This window comes from Tachypleus tridentatus, chromosome 7, assembly GCF_004210375.1.
Source record: "Tachypleus tridentatus isolate NWPU-2018 chromosome 7, ASM421037v1, whole genome shotgun sequence".
Lineage (NCBI taxonomy): Eukaryota > Metazoa > Arthropoda > Merostomata > Xiphosura > Limulidae > Tachypleus > Tachypleus tridentatus.
In genome coordinates, this window is record NC_134831.1 from 143,339,502 (window position 1) to 143,356,987 (window position 17,486).

Consider the following 17,486-nt stretch of genomic DNA (forward strand, 5'->3'; position numbering starts at 1 on the left):
TAAACATCAACTGAATTGGGCTCGACATGACGAGGTGGTTAAGGCACTCGACTCGTAATCTGAGGGTCGCGAGGTCGAATCCCTGTCACACCAAACATTCTCATTCTTTCAGCTGTGAGGGCATTAAAATTGATGGTCAATCTCACTATTCGTCGATAAAAAAATAGTCCAAGAGTTGGTGGTGGGTGCTGAGAACTAGCTGACTTCCCTCTAGTCTTACACTACAAAATTAGATAGAGCTAGCATAGACAGCCTTCGTGTAGTTTTGCGCAAAATTTATAAGAAACCAACTGAATTGTACTTGTGGCAACCGAACGTATGTTTGTAATATATTTATATACAGCAAGGGACATTTCTGTTATTCGTGTAAAATGTTTAAACTGAGAAACAACAAACCAGTTTACTCTTTTTTGTTTGTTTGTTTATGAATTTCGTTTAAAGCTACATGAGGACTAGGACTATCTATTCTTTGCCCACTACGGGTATCGAAACTTGGTTGCTAGCGATATAAGTCTGCAGACATGCCGCTGTGCCACTGGGGGTTTATGGAGTCTGAAATTCTACTTTTACAACATTAATTTGAAACGTAATAACCTAAACACGAGATAAAAAACACACACCAAAACACAGCAGTCAATGGATATTTTAATCACTTTTCTTCAACCCCCAAGCGAGGCGGTGATGACGCAACTACAGCTCAAGAAACCTTAACTGCGACCTGAAAGACCTGTAATTAGGTGGGTGAGAGGAATAAACGATGCTCTTGAAAAGAGAGGGTCATGAATTGGGTAAGTGACAGAATGTACTACGTTTGAAGATACGATAGGTAAGAACTGTGACTGACAGGGTCTAGTCCTAACTGACATTTGTTAAATGAGATAATTCTTTGACAGGAAAATCCTGGTGTTATATATCGTGCGTTGAGTGTGAGTACACTTCTGAAGAAATGTAAGGTAAAAGCGGGGTAAAAACAATATTTTTTTCTGGTGTTACAAAGTAATCAATTTTTTCCATCTTCTTTCCCAAAGAGTACTTTTTATCCAATATCGTAAATTTTCATAGTCATTCGTGGTTTCACGTTGTTTACCACAGTTTAATTTAAAATAATTCATATTTTGATAGAGTCATATGAATTTGTCGATTGCTTAGAACATGCGATGGAATGCATAACTTCAAAGTAACTGAGTATACGAAAATTGTCTTCCAAGGTGGACCTAACTGCTTATAAAAATTTAAATATAATTAAATCGTTATTATTTTTTACATGTGTATCAGGTCATCCCTTATGTAATGTCCGATTTTAGGTTCAGAAAAAGAGAAAGGATTTCAAACGCTTTTAATGTTATTTAATCAATAATGAATGTTCCATTATTATTAATTAGTTCCTGACAACGATTCACAAGCTTCTGAATGCCACTTCTATAAAATTCTTGGGGTTTGGAGGAAAACAATGTAGAGAGAGTAGTTTTGACATCTTCATGTGTTCCAAGCTCTTTTCCATCAAGATAGTTCTGCAAACTTTAGAATAGATAAGAATCATATGGGGAAATGTCTGGAGAATAAAGAGGTTGTGGAAGTTTTTTTAGTTTAGCTCTTCAATCTTTGCGGATGTGATCTTTGCTGTATGGGGCCGTGCATTATCCTGGTGTAACACAACATCTTTACGACTAATCAAAGCAGGCCTCTTTTCTTTAAGTGCAACATTCAAGTGATCTAACTGTTGACGAAAGAAATATCATGTAATCGTTACATGAGTGGCAGCAACTTAAAGTGGACCACACCAACAATATCCCACTAAACGCTTAACAAGACTTTCCTAGGTCGGAGGTTCATTTTGAGCTGTGCTTTAGCCAGTTTATTTGCACTAAGTCGTTGTCTGCGGCGCTTAACATTTTCATAATACACCCATTTTTCATCTCCAGTCAATAAACCGTCCAAAAATGAAGTGCAAATGTCCATTCTTCCTGTAAGATTGATTTCTGTCAAATGATAGGGGACCCATTTTCCAGGTTTTGACGCCTTTCTAAGCTGTTGCTGATGATCGTGAACTGCTGAAGTGGTTTAATTAAGCTTCTGTTTCTTTCTATTTCTTCAACTGTTACAGCACAATCTTCATCAAGTGCAGCCAGCAGAAAGTCATCATTAAACTCAACAGAAATACCTGAACATGGCGCATCACTTAAGCTGTAGTCATCTTATTTGAACTTCTGAAATCACCTTTGACACCTTGAATGTTTCGTATAGTTTCTGATGAACTATTGCCTTTTTAAACTCATAAAGCATTATATGCCTAATGTGCTCCTCAGACATATTCATCTTTACAAGAGTTTATTTGATTAATGGTCTTAAAAAGTGGAGTTGGGTAAATGTTTTTTATTTGTCTGAACATTTTTATACACGTCCTACTAATATTTTAGTCATTAAAGCCTTCTACAAAGACAGAAACGATGATGCACTTTCTGTATTAAATTTTCTTATTACTTATAGAATGACATGATAGAAACTGTCAAGAGGCAGATTTAATCCAATATAAAAAAGTTATTAGATCAACTAAATAGAAATGTGGTAGTGCTGTAGCCGATGGATACATTTAAATTTGTAAATATTGCGTGTTTAATCGTTTAGCTATATTGTGTTGCTGCAAGTTCAAAAGCTCCGGCATGGCCAGGTGGTTAAGACACTTGACTCATAATCCGAGGGTCGAGGGTTCGAAAACTCGTTCACACCAAACATACTTTCCCTTTCACATAACTGTTACATTATAACAAAAACATTTGCAATGTATCATCCATTTTCCAACTTTACTGAAATTAACCAAGTTTTTCTTTCTCTTTTATTTTAGGCCCGGCATGGCCGAGCGCGTTAAGGCAGGCGCTCGTAATCTGAGGGTCGCGGGTTCGCATCCGAGTCGCGCTAAACATGCTCGCCCTCCCAGCTGTGGGGACATTATAATGTAACAGTTAATCCCACTATTCGTTGGTGAAAGAGTAGCCCAAGAGTTGGCGGTGGATGGTGATGACTAGCTGCCTTCCCTCTAGTCTTACACTGCTAAATTACAAACGGCTAGCGCAGATAGCCCTCGTTTAGCCTTGCGCGAAATTCAAAACAAACAAACAAGCAAGTTCAAAATAAACTTGGAAAAGAAAGTTAGTGCAAGTTCAGTGAAACCGATCTTTCCTAATTAATATACTATTAGTAATGTGTCTAAAATAACAAGTGGCATTTAAAATATATATATATATAGCTATGCATATTGTGTAACCGTTTTATCTATTAAAATTAAGATGTACCACACAATAATAGTTTGAGACCTTCTCTTCTATTGCTTCGTGAAATAAGTACCTAATCAATGGCACTCAACTGAGAGAAACCCCACGTTGAGCGGGCTATTTACTTCACAGATGCATCATTAACTGCTCAACTTTGTCATTAAAGGTGCTTTTCCCGTCATCAGTGGTATCTATAATCAAGCCTAATTATCCTAGCATGTTGTTCACATAAACTACTGTTTTTCAAAGTAAGCGCACTATTTTACTGTGTAATATTGATCTTTTCTTTAGCTAACGTTGAAGAATTCTGCACACCTTCCTTGACTGGATATTAAGTACTCGCTTTGCTGTTGTACTGTGTTAAAAAAAAAGTTTTATTTATTCAAAGTTATTCTGGAAGTCATCAACCGCGCCTACAACTCAATGACCTGCCATTTTTAGGCAGTTTTACGACGTCTAGCGGCCATGATGTTGTTCAGAATTACCGGTAGAGGGCGACTAATGGGTTGTTTGCTACACATATCTAAATCTGTTCTCTAAACTTGAAGATTAATTGCTACTTCTCTTTGTTTTATGGACATTTTACTTCTCACAACATTAAAATTAAGAGAAGAAACTGCGTAGACACGTGTTGCTTTTTTAGAATGAGGATTAAGGAAAATAAGGGGCTCAGTAATTAAACTGATAATTTTATTTGTTTACGCTTTCTACAACCATGCCCACTTCACCTGTTATATCATTGTTAACAATGGATTATAACGAGCGAAATAAAAATGATAAATTACAATTAACATTATAGCAGCTGTTGTTCAAACAACTGACGATATACATATATATATAACGTCTCGATCAATACTGCTATTGCTGTCGTGTCTCAACCAGTCTGATGAGCCCTGGAATTAGGTCCTGAGTATGTTTGATAGATGTTTTAATGCAAACCTACCCAATTGGCTATTTACATTCCGACCACCGAGCGAATCGAACCCAGTATTTTAACGTAGTTAGCCAGAGACTTACTATTGTTAATTCACTGGGGATACGGTACTGGGTTTAGCAATTACGATGTAGTTGAAATTGTTGTTTTCTTCTTTAAGTTCAATCATAATTAGTTCTTTAGCATGAAGTTCAATAACTGATGTGCCATTTTTAAAACTTTTATTCTTAAATGTGAGGCTGACTTCCAAATTGCGTAACGTGATTTCATCTCCTTTTGTGATTAGTAACCTGAAAGCAGTTTATGATATCTTCTAGTACTGCAAAAATAAGTTAATATAAACCTGTCTAACGAGTTTCAACATTAATAAAATGTTATTTTATATTCTGTTTCGTTCAGTAACATACATAAACTAACTTAAAAATAAATAACTTGAAACAAGTATTGGAGGGAAATTGTAAATGCATTTTAATTATTGTTTTAGATTTTGGGAGATAAAAATGGTATATTTTTATGAGCATGCAATATTTTGAATTATAACATAAGAAATATCAGAAAAATAAATACATTTAAGTTGACAATGAAGTTTTTAACCTAACGAAAATGATTAAAATCGTATTTAACTGGAGATTTTATACCTTCACATATCTCTTAATTAGCCCTTCACGGATTTCGCATCAGAGATGTGTATATTAAATTAATTTCATAAATAAAGGTATAAAAACAGACCAAGTTAGGTTCGAAGAACCATGAAAACTTATTTACAAAGATTAAGACTGGAAGAAAAAGGAGAACAATCTGTTAGGGAATTCGATTCGCAATCCGAGGGTCGCTGGTTCGAATTCCCATCAGGCCAAACATGATTGCCCTCTCAGTCGTGGAGGCATTATAATGTGACGTACAATCACACTATTCTTTAGTAATCACTCGACTCGTAATCTGAGGGTCGCGGATTCGAATCCCCGTTATACCAAACATGCTCGCCCTTTCAGCCGTGGGAACGTTATAATGTTACGGTCAATCCCACTATTCGTTGGTAAAAGTGTAGCCCAGGAAATGACGATGGGTGGTGATGACTATTTGCCTTCACTCTAGTTTTACACCGCTAAACTAGAGACACCTAGCGCAGATAGCCCTCGTGTAGCTTTGCGCGAAATTCAAAAACAAACAAACAAATAAACAAATCAAGAAAATGGGTAAGAGTAATATGGTGAAATTTGGGCTTGCGCAAGCACTTGATACAAGTGAGACTTTTAAACTGATGTTGTGCCATAACGTCAAAGATGTTATATGACTTAATACTGTAACTTGTTTGTAAGAAATACAAGTAAAAATATCTGTAGATGTGATCGTTTAATTTTGGTGAGTTTCTTTTTAAACACAAAGCATTATAATAAATAGTTTGTCTGTGGTTTACACACCGTAATTATCGAAATCTGAATTTTAACGTTATGAATCCACAGACATACCGATGCATCACCAGGAGATAAACGATATTAAAGGGAGATTTGGAATTTTAATATTTTATTTTTTCGATGTCGCTGTATATCTATATTTATCCTAAGTAATACAATATTGGTATTGTTAAATATGTAACTGTTATTTGTAAATAATGTTTAAAACTCGTTAATTCTATTTTCAGGGTATTTTTACTCTGTGTCATAACATTTTAACTGATCCAGTTGTCCCCTGTTTCAATTGGAATTTCGGTATAGGTCAGATCGACTGGTTTCCTTATGCTGTTTGTTTGGCTTAGTCTATGTGTATCCCGATGTTACTATTAATTATGGGAAAATATTTTTTACGCTATTTTGTCTTTCTTATTTTCTGTCTCGGGAAACATTTTCACCTTTCTTTGCTTTGATCTCTTATCTTTTCCTACTTTTGAAAAATGACTTCAATTTGTCACACAAACAAACACATGAACTGTGAATGTTGAGTGAGTATAGTTGGAACATTTTCATCGTGCTGAAGTGTAAACTTGTTTGTTACAGAATTTCTCACACCTATACACGAAGGTCTATCTGTGAATAGTTGTCCTAAAATGTTGCAGTAAGAGAGTAGTAGAGAGAAGACAGTTTGTCAACAGCATACACAGTTAACTCTTGGGTTAATTTTTAACCGAATAATAGGGTTCAATAGTTACTCTTACAACGTACCCACTTCTCAAATTGCTTAAAGCATTCTTAGGAAAGAGAGACACAAACAATAAACCCTCAAACTTAAATACCAGGATTTCCAACAGTTAAACAATGTCAAACTCGTTTATATTAATTTTATTTTTGTATGTTAACAATACCAAGCTTGGAGCGCACGTATAACCAATTTGATTTTATTTCTCATCAGGATCTGTACCAGCCTGCCTTTAAACTGAAATTCTTTTTAGCAGAATTAGATTAAATTAATTTATGAAACATTGGGCGTGATCAAATGCATCAGTTGAAGGGGTTTCGTCTCTTGATCCGAAAACTGTAATTAGATCTCAAATCAATGAAAAGATAACGAAGCTATGAACTAAAAGTTTTTACTTAAAAAAAAAATCGGAGCTATTTTATGAGCCGATATACTGCGGCTAAAAACTGAAACTTATGCTTCAGTTTACAGATTCAAAACAAATCCTTTTAACAAAAAAACCCAGTCCTATCGTGTTGTATAATCCTTATGTTACCTTTTAGAACGAACGAAGATTACAGTTATACATTCTATAACCCCAACTTATTTGAACTTAAATTACTATACACTTTTGAGAACTAACACACGCACATAATATATATTTATATATATACAAACATATGCCACTAAATCATGATCTTCAACGTAGGCAACAGAGTACTGAAGCTACTGAAAAATTCTGATGATTTTTGTTTAGTGAATATAGATATTCTACGAACTTTTTGTAGATGGATAAACAAACTGCTTATGAATTAGGGCTGAAATATTTTCTGAAATTAAGAAACGACATGTAGATAACTTATAATCCATTTTAAGCCATTATGATTTTTTTTCAGCATCATGTACAGTCTGTAAGCCAATGGTTGCTTTTAGTCTGTTTATTTTGAAACAGTAAATTCATGAAGTATATGCAATGTATTTGATAATTGGAAACAACTTTTATGCAACTATAATATAGAGAAGTAAAAGGCTATATACTTTGAAATCAATTTGTGCACTTTTATAGCTTGAAATTTATGTGCACCTTGAAAAACGCATTCACACACACAATACATTTTTGTCTTAGGTATAAAGGTAGCATAGGGAACTAGTACTTAATTGTTCCGAGGATAGGAGTAAATGTTGACTGCATGGTCTGTTTCTAAGGTTCGACTTTGTTAAGTTAACTATTTAATTATCTCTTTCTCACGCCATGGACATGACAAGAGGTTAGTAGTTGTTTTGCTGGTAAATTAAACGAAGAAGTTGTAGCGCCCTCTATTATAAGTTTGAGGATCATCTTAGCCTAAGCCTCCTGACGAGCTTGGATAGTTTATGTGCATTTCAGCAAATATGTCATTGCTGAAAACCGGCCTTCTACGCTACATCTTACCCTGAGCTCAGGAGCAGGGTTCTTTGACACAGCTGACACAGATCGACAAGTTAAGGGATCATTTATAATGTCCATTAAAATTGTCTTGTTTTAGACTTATTACATTAAAACAGGTTTTTTCCATATTTATTGCTTAATTATGTAGAATTCACCAATAAAAGGCTTCATTATTTTCATTATTTCGTGTGTTTTGTTTACTTTTAAATTATACTTTAGGATGAAATAGCTTACAGCCGATCAAAATTGAAATTCTGTATCACAAGTATGTTTCGCGCTAACCTGTAATCGAGCTCATTGGGTGATCACTCAGTAAGAAGGAGCGTGAGCAGGAATTTAAATATGATTGCTATGGGGGAGAGGGCATAGTAAGCACACACACACACACACACATATGCGTTTTATAACTTTATATATACATGTATATACCACATCGACACACACATATAGATCACATGCAAAAAAACAAACGTTACACGTAGAAAATAACAGTCCGTATGCTTATTGGTTTTTTGTTTGTTTTTAATTTTGCCCAAAGTTACACGAGGATACCTGCGCTAGACGTCCCTAACGTAACAGTGTATTGTTTGTTTTTTGAATTTCGTGCAAAGCTACACGAGGGCTGTCTGCGCTAGCCGTCCCTAACTTAACAGTGTAAGAGTAGAGGGAAGGCAGCTAGTCATCACCAACCATCGACAACTCTTGGGCTACTCTTTTACAAACGAACAGTGGGACTGACCGTCACTTATAACGCCCCCACCGCTGAAAGGGGGAGCATGTTTGGTGTGACGGGATTCGAACCCGCGACTCTCAGATAACGAGTCGAACGCCTTAACACACCTGGCCATGCCGGGTCCTGTAGCAGTGTAAGACTAGAGAGAAGGCAACCAGTCATCAACACCCACCGCCAACTCTTGGGCTACTCTTTTACCAACGTATAGTGGAATTAACCATTATATATACCGTCCTCTAGCTGAAAAAGTGAGCCTGTGTCCCTCAAATTGCGAATCAAGCACCGTAACAAACTGGCCATGCTGTATTGTAAAGAGGTGAGAGAGTTTTATGTATTACATTACCTTGAATGTCTTACGACGTTTAAAACAAAGTGTCATGTTTTCGTGTACATTTCATAGGTGATCATTACTAAAATCGCGAAGTTTGAAATGCACACAACTCTGAAACTGTGTCTACAAGACATATCACAATAAGCCAGTCAACAGTTTTATTCGTATATTTCTCAACAAGTCTGACATGACAGTTACACCTTAGAAATTCCATGTTATTTTACACTTGCACGAATATATTGTATTCGAACACCATTGGAGAATATGAAAGGTGGCCCGGCATGGCCAAGCGTGCGACTCGTACTCCAAGGGTCGTGGGTTCGAATCCCGGTCGCACTAAACATGCTCGCCCTTTAAGCCGTGGGGCATTATAATGTGAGGTCATTCCCATTATTCATTGGCAAAAGAGTAGCCTAAGAGTTGGCGGTGGGTTTTTTTCTAGTCTTACACTGCTAAATTAGGGGCGGCTAGCGCAGATAGCCCTTGAGTAGTTTTGCGCGAAATTCAAAACAATTGAATATGATAGGAATAACTATGTTATTGTAATGAAATGAATTAAACCCAACAAATTACATTATATAAAAAAAAACAACAATAAATCCTATTTTGACGTATTTAATCTAAGCATAAAGAATAACAGAAACAGAAGTAAAATAGAATAATATTAATCAATGAACAACGAATATAGACTATTTATAAAAGCGTTCGATTGTGTTTATTCAGAAATTGTCATCTAATAATGACAGGCAAATGTAGAGAAAAGTTAGTGTTTAAAAAAATGTTTTTATTTATATTGACTAGTTTATCTACAAATAAAAAATTCCATATATTTCTGGTTTAATAATTTAGTGTAAATTAGCTGTAAGTACGTAAAAATAGTGTTGAAAAGTAAAGACAACAGAGGTCGTTTTAATTTTCATTTCAAAGAAAACTTTAGCTTCTGCGTTTTTGAAGACATTCATTTAAAGTTTTAAACCCTATACAGCGTCAAGTTCAGAGTATATTTCGTTTAGGCTGGAAATAAACTTTGAAAATACATTTTCTTAAAAACTAAATACTTAACCTAAAAATCATATTGTATGTAGACACAGAAAATGTTCAGATTGATTTGTTTCTCAAGCATAGATCTGCACAATGGGTTGGCTAACTGCGCTCTGCCCACCATGGGTTTCGAAACCAGGTTTTTAACGTTATATACTCAGAGAATTACCGTGGTATCATTGATTGGGGGGGAGATCATAACTTGAGGAAAATATAAGTCTATGGAAAACTGAAGAATAGTGTATAAGTGCTAATTTTAACTAACTGCGGAATTTGGGAGAGAGTGAGTGTAAGGTTTAGTTAACAACATTAATTTTAAAAAGCAGATAAAACTCTGGCGCTTTGGACGAGTCCAACTATCGGAATTACAATCGTTTTATCTTTAATACCAATATTTAAGTTTGTTTGAGCCTCAGCTTTATGTTGTATGTTGAACAGTTACAAATAATAAATTCTTTACTACGAATCAATGTTAAGCCTGATACTTTAAAACTTTAAAAGAAGAGTGAAAGCCAACCTCATTTTATGAATTACCCATAATTCCCTATCCAGGATATAAAAAAATTTCTTGTTTGAGCAACAACAACAAACTCAGATTCTCGTTGTTGCATTATACTTGATTGCTGACCCGAGTGAGCCGGGCATGGCTGGGTGGTTAGGGCGTTCGACTCGCAATCTGAGGGTCGTGGGTTCAAATCCCCCCACACCACTCATTCTCGCTCTTTCAGCCATGGGGGCGTCATTTTGTGACGGTAAATCCCACTATTCGTTGGTAAAAGAGTAGTCTAAGAGTTGGTGGGGTTGGTGATGACTGACTGCACTCCCTCTCGTCTTACACTGCAAAATTAGAGATGGCTAGCACAGATAGCCCTCGTATAGCTTTTCGCGAAATTCAAAACAAACCAAACCAGACCTTCTAGTTTTACACTGCTTAATCAGAGACGGCTAGAGCAGATAACCTTCGTGTAGCTTTACGCGAAATTCAAAAACAAATTAGGTGACCTGAGCAGTGGCGGTGCCACGGGTGGGGGAGAATGGGTGCCTTCAAGAGTAGGTTCTGCTTCTCCACAGAAAAAGTTTGAAAATTGAACTAATAGCGAAGAAATAAATATGGAGCCTGTTGCTTAAAATATGAAAGAATTTGTTCTTTATCAAGATTCGAATTAAGTTACTAGTCCACCTTGATAAAACGTTTGAGACAATAGTCCCTTTAAACACAAAATACATCTTCCGCCCACCAGGAGAAGGCTTTGCCCCATTCTTACCCCCTTTCACCAAACCATTCAGAGTAATCTGGTACCACCACTGGGCTTGAGATAGAAGGATTTCTAGCAGTGGTAGGAAGATTCGGTTAAGATATTAAATGAACCTTAGTGTTTTTATGTGTGATGCATTAATAGTGAAACTTGTCACTACAACTTTCTTTAGCTGTTGTTACACGTTCGATGACTTTTCGGTGACTACTAAAACTAAAAAAAAAAAAAGGGTAATTGTTTCAATATTGAAGTGAGTTTTTTGTTTCTTTTGTGTTGTTATGTCAGAGATTCAGTACACTTTGAACGCACGTGACTAACATTCTGGTTTCATATAGAATAGACACCAACCTGCGTTCATTGTCCTAAAACATGAAGGACATTTTTATATATAACAGGCCACGCTATGAATGAGAATAAATTTAGGGTCAAATGAAACTAATATGTCATTTGTACTTCTGTTCTTTATCTATAATTCACAATTGAACAGGAAGTTGTTCTAGCTAATTCACAAGACTGAAAGATGTTATTAGGTGTTTAAAGTTATACTATTGTTGCAGTGGTCCACAGTCGTATTTTCTTTTCGATTTTTAGAGACAATATAAAATATAACTACTAATCATGTGTAGGTATAAAAAACATTAAAGTTAACACAGTACGAGGTACTTACTGATTGTATCAATCTAGAAAAATATTGAAGTTAGCGAGGTATTGTTTTCACTTATACATTTGAAAATAATATATCTATAAGTATAATAGTATTTTTAAAAATTGTATTCTTTGTTTTTTTATTTTAGCGTAAAACTACACAATGCACTCTGCACTTTGAACCCCAAGGTAAATCGAACTACTAAGTTCCTTTTCAATGAAAAACTGTATTATGAACACAGACGGTATGTAACTTAGAAATTTAATCAGTTTATTTCTTTGTTTTGAATTTCGTGAGGGCTATCTGCGCTGGGCGTCCCTAATTTTGCAGTGTGAGACAAGAGGAAAGGTAGCTAGTCACCACCACTCACCGCCAACTCTTGGGCTACTCTTTTACGAACGAATAATGGGATTAATCATAACATTATAAAGCCCCCACGACTAAAAGGGCGAGCATGTTTGGTGCGACCGGGATTCGAACCCGCGACCATCGGATTACGAATCGAACACCTTAACCCACCTGGCCATGCTGGGCCTACTTCTGATAATAGACCTAAAAACAAGCTAAATTGTAATGAGCGTTTAGAATGTTGTTTATATTCTAAAATAAATAAATTAACTTTCCATGAAGTGTTTCTTGAAGTACTTTCACCAATTACTGATAGAAATAATTATAATGTTCTGCTCTTCTTCGTGCAAAGTAACATTGTTTATAAAATATTTCACCAAAATAAATTCTCCCACAATTCATGTGCTGTTTTGAACCCGTTCCAAGTACTGTATTCGTGCAAAATAGTAAAGTGACCGCCGTCTCAAACAAAGACTTCAAGTCACGTACGTTATAGTTCCCCAACTAATCAACACTGGTTCAATAAACAATAGTTATATTCCGGGTGTGGCCCACCTGTTAGCGTGTCGGGCTACAGAGATCGAAACGTGACGTTGGCGGTCACGTTTCACAACTTTCAATAGTAGGCGCGTTGTAAGAACGACAGTCAGTTGTGTTATTTCGTTTCAACTAGCCCTTATTACTATTTTTTTTGTATTTTTACCAAAAAAAGGAAAATTTAGACATGTGCGATAATTTTCAAACTTCCAGGTGGTGAACATTAATCAGCTGCTACTGTACTCTAGTGAACGTCTTCTACATAGACCCTACTGGTTCAGCGATAAGCCAAAAGCTTATCACACAAAGAACTGTGTTTCGACAATCGTAGTGGGCAGAGCACATAGCCAATTATATAGTTTTGTGCTAAAAAACAAACAAACAATCTTCTGAATTCACACCAAATATTAAGAGCTCTATGACAAAATGACTGTTGTTGGTGTAATAATTAAACGTTGTTTTTATCAATAAACAAGGCCCAGCATGGCCAGGTGGGTTAAGGCGTTCGACTCGTAATTTGAGGGTCATGGGTTCGAATCCACGTCGCACCAAACATGCTAGTCCTTTCAACCATGAGGGTGTTATAATATGACGATCAATCTCACTATTCGTTGGTAAAAGAGTAGCCCAAGAGCTGGTGGTGGGTGGTCATGACTAGCAGCCTTCCCTCTAGTCTTACTAAATTAGGGACGGCTAGAGCAGATATCCCTCGTGTAGCTTTGCGCGAAATTAGAAAACAAACAAACAGTCTTCTGTATTCACATTAAATTTTAAAAGCTCTATGAAAAACGAAAAGACTGATGTTAGTGTAATAAGTGAGTGTGGTTTTTATCAACAAACAAACAGTCTTCTGTATTCACAATAAATTTTGAGAGCTTTATGAAAAACAAAAAGACTTTTCTAGTGTAATAAATAAGTGTGGTTTTTATAAAAAAAGTGGATTTTACAGATATTTGTAGCTAAACTTCCAAACATTTGATAATATTTCTAAATTTTTTGTTTCACTTTTGGATGCAGATTGGTGAAAAATACTGTAGTCGTAGAATGTTTTAATCTTTTGCTAAAATTCCCCCAAAACATCCTTGTTGTTTCAGATCCTTCACTGGTCTCAAAGATAGTGTTTTATTAAGTTGATGTTTTAAAATATAGACATTAACTTTAAGAAATTGTTCTATCAGACATAAAATCTCAAAGATAGTGTTTTGTCAAAAATAATACGCGACGTTAATGAAGATTTCCTGTATTGCCCTCATTAAGTAAAGATTTATCGTTGCCAACAGTAGATAAAATTATAGAAATGTCATGAATACTAGCTTGTATCATTTATTAGTACCTAAGATAAATCTACAACAACTTTATGGCTAATGAGACTATTGCTTTTTTTACCACTTAACGGAAGCAGTCTATTTATTATTCTGACATCAAAGTATGTGATTTGGCGTGTTCCGTATATTGAACACGATAGCTATCGCCTTTTGTGCTATAGTCTGTTGTTTCCTTCCAAAATGATTAATAAGTGCAAATAAAATCAGCTACTGTTTATTTGTTGAAAATATTTTTCTGTGGTGACGTACTTTATTTATAGGTTTATTTCATTTTAAATTTGTTAACAAGTTTTCTACACACGTTATCCTCTGTTTAATTTATCGGGTACGAGCTACATTGAAAATTAATTTAATGTACGTTTCATAACCAGAACTAATACAGAAAGATGCCAATTAAAAACACATTTCTATCTTTCTGAGTTAACATTTACTGACAACAGAATAAAATATGTAACAACTCTGCATATCATATTACTAGGGCTGACGAGACAGAGGTCAAGGACACAGCTGTCCTGGGTCCCGACATTCGGATATTTTATTTGTATAAGTAAGATCAGCCTCCAGGTGGCTCAGGGGTATGTCTGCGGACTTACAAAGCTAAAATCCGGGTTTTGATACCCGTGGTGGGCAGAGAACAGATAGCCCTTTGTGTAGTTTTGTGTTTAATTCAAAACAACAATAATTAAGATCAAGGCATCAATAATAATTAAAATAATAGTTCTAATAATATTTGTGCTTCTTTGTGGTTTAGAGCTGTAATAAACTAGTAAGACATCTTTACACCTATGTTCATTCATTCTTAAACTATGTTGTGTTTGTATTCCTTTTCAAATAGAGACTTGATACACAGAGATGAACGAAACAACATATTGTATAATAATCAATCATTTTTACCGCATTATATATATAATGACACTCTTAAACTTTATTTAATTTCAATACTTATAGGCCTAACGTGAGTTAAAATAGTCACTATTTTTTCATGAATTCATGAAAAAACAGTAACCATTTTAAGATTCATGAAGAACTTTCACCTGAATTTCTTTTATGAAACATCACCAAAAGTTAATAAATGTAATGAAAGAAGAGCCCGATGATATTACTGACCCTGTGGCCTGGGCTGGATCTCGACGAACGTCTATATTAATAATATAAACAAATGATACTTTTAATTCACTTTATGGAAAATATAAAATTATTCCGTATACAGAATAACCATTCCTAGTATTTAATCCGTCTCTTCTGTGTGTTTTTTATACAGTTATAATTAACACAGATTAAGGAGGTCTTAGTTTTTCAACACGTATTTAAACAATATTGTCATTTGTGGACATTCACAAACAAGGCCCGATCTAGCTGTTTTAGTAACTTGTTCATCCTGTGAGTTTTATTAAGTAATTTAAAATGTCTAGAACACTTATGACAATTGGAAGATACGATATATTATCTGTAAGAGAGGCTAGTTTGGAGAGCAGGTGCACTTATAGATATTCCATTTGCACTGTAATGTAGATTGATAGATCACTTAGTTATTGCACTTTTCACACGCTTTTAATATGTTAAAACCAAATAAACATAGCGTGTGTTTTTTTGTTTATTTATGGTAGCACTGCGATTCACGAGAATCTCGTTTGATTTTTTGTTGTTGCTAAACGAGTACAAGACTGTTTAATGAGGCTCTCTGTGTGTAATGTATTAACTGTTGTACATTTATTTTAGTGCCTTCGCTTGTTTCTGTATAGTTTTTTTTTTCCATGTGACGTATATTATTGGCTGTGTATTGCGTAAGTCCCGCCTGTTCTCGAAACCTGTAGAGAATTTTTGGAAGTGAAAAGCAACAATATTTGTTTACGAAAACGAACTACGATGTTGTTGCTCAAGAAAATCGCGTGATTCCCATAAATGAAGCAAGCCGAGAAACGGTGGAGATATCATTGAATAGATACAGTCAGTACCCTATAGGACTAGGAAGCTATAATTTTGATTAACGTTTATTAATCAGAAAACTACAGAATTTGATAAGAAACGTTATAGATTAAAAACATTACAAACCGTTTAACTTCAGTGAATTACTTTGGATGTTATTATTTATAATAGGACATTATACCTTCGCCGGAATAAGTGGACTTTGTAAGGGTGTGAAGCTAGCCAAGAAAGACATCATTAACTTAAGCGAGGTGCACAATAATCAAATCAGAATTATTTGCTCGTCGTGGACCTTGATCGTCAATAAAATATTCTGTTCTAGACGTGATGTAAAACTCAGTATTGTTTGTAATTTTGTAAATCTCTTGTATATAAACCATCATTTGTAATAACTACTAGTAATAACCGTTATTATAAATTATCTTATTTTTTATGTTTGTATATTAAAATACATTTATGTTAAAAACGGAAATTATGTGTTTCAATCTTGTTGACAAATAGCATAAATTTGATATACATTAACATATTATTAACTTCCAAATTCAAAATCAAATTTCCAGTTATTTGAAATAGTAACACGTTAACATACGTATCATAATAAATCGGTGTGTGTGTTTTCTTATAGCAAAGCCACATCCGGATATCTGCTGAGCCCACCGAGGGGAATCGAACCCCTGATTTTACATAATAAATTGGAGACTCGTCAAAAAAATACATAACAGTCACTCAATAAATTGGGGGCTTGTGTCCCAGATCTGAATCAGAGACAAAAATCGAAATAAATTAAATTTCACATCATAATATGATTTCTACTTATCAGTACCTACACAATATGATCATGTCTGATTATTAAGGTTTTCATTGAATCATCCTCCCTCGAACAACTAGAAAGATATGAGAAAAGCTAATCGGTTGAAAATACCAAACTTTTAGAATTACAGTTTACAAATCAATGAGGAAAAATGAATTAAAACATTTATTGTTGAAATAATAGTCAATGATAATTTGTTGTCTGAGGAAACATTAGAGGATTTTTTTTAGAGTGTCCACTAGTCAATCAGAGTTGAGTGAATAAGATAAATTAAAAAATCCAGTTAAAACTCAAGCAAATCGAGCTTGAAAAAGCCTGTATTAATGTCGAAAAAAGAAAAAGCAAATCCGCATCAAAACCCAGAAAGAAAAAGCCTGTATCAAAACAGAAAGAGAAAGTGGACGTCTAGAGGCCGAACAAGCCCCTTTCAAAGTCCGTCTTGAAGCCAAAATGGAAATTAATCTCTATTCTGAACAATCAAGGCAAAAAGACAACTTTAAACTCAATTTATATATTAAAGTACAACCATTTAATGAAAATGAACTTGATAAATATTTTTAAAAAGTTGCCCAAACCATGGAGTGGCCCACAGAAAAATGGTCATTATTTTTATTACAGAGTGTTTTGACTCTTAAAGCCCAACAATTTTATGCTGCTCTGTCTCTGGAAGATTGTACTGATTATGATAAGGTGAAAGCGGCTATTCTCAAAGCATACTAGTTAGTACTGGAAGCTTATCGCCAAACGTTTTGGGGTTATCACAAGCAAGATAGCCAAACTTTTATGGA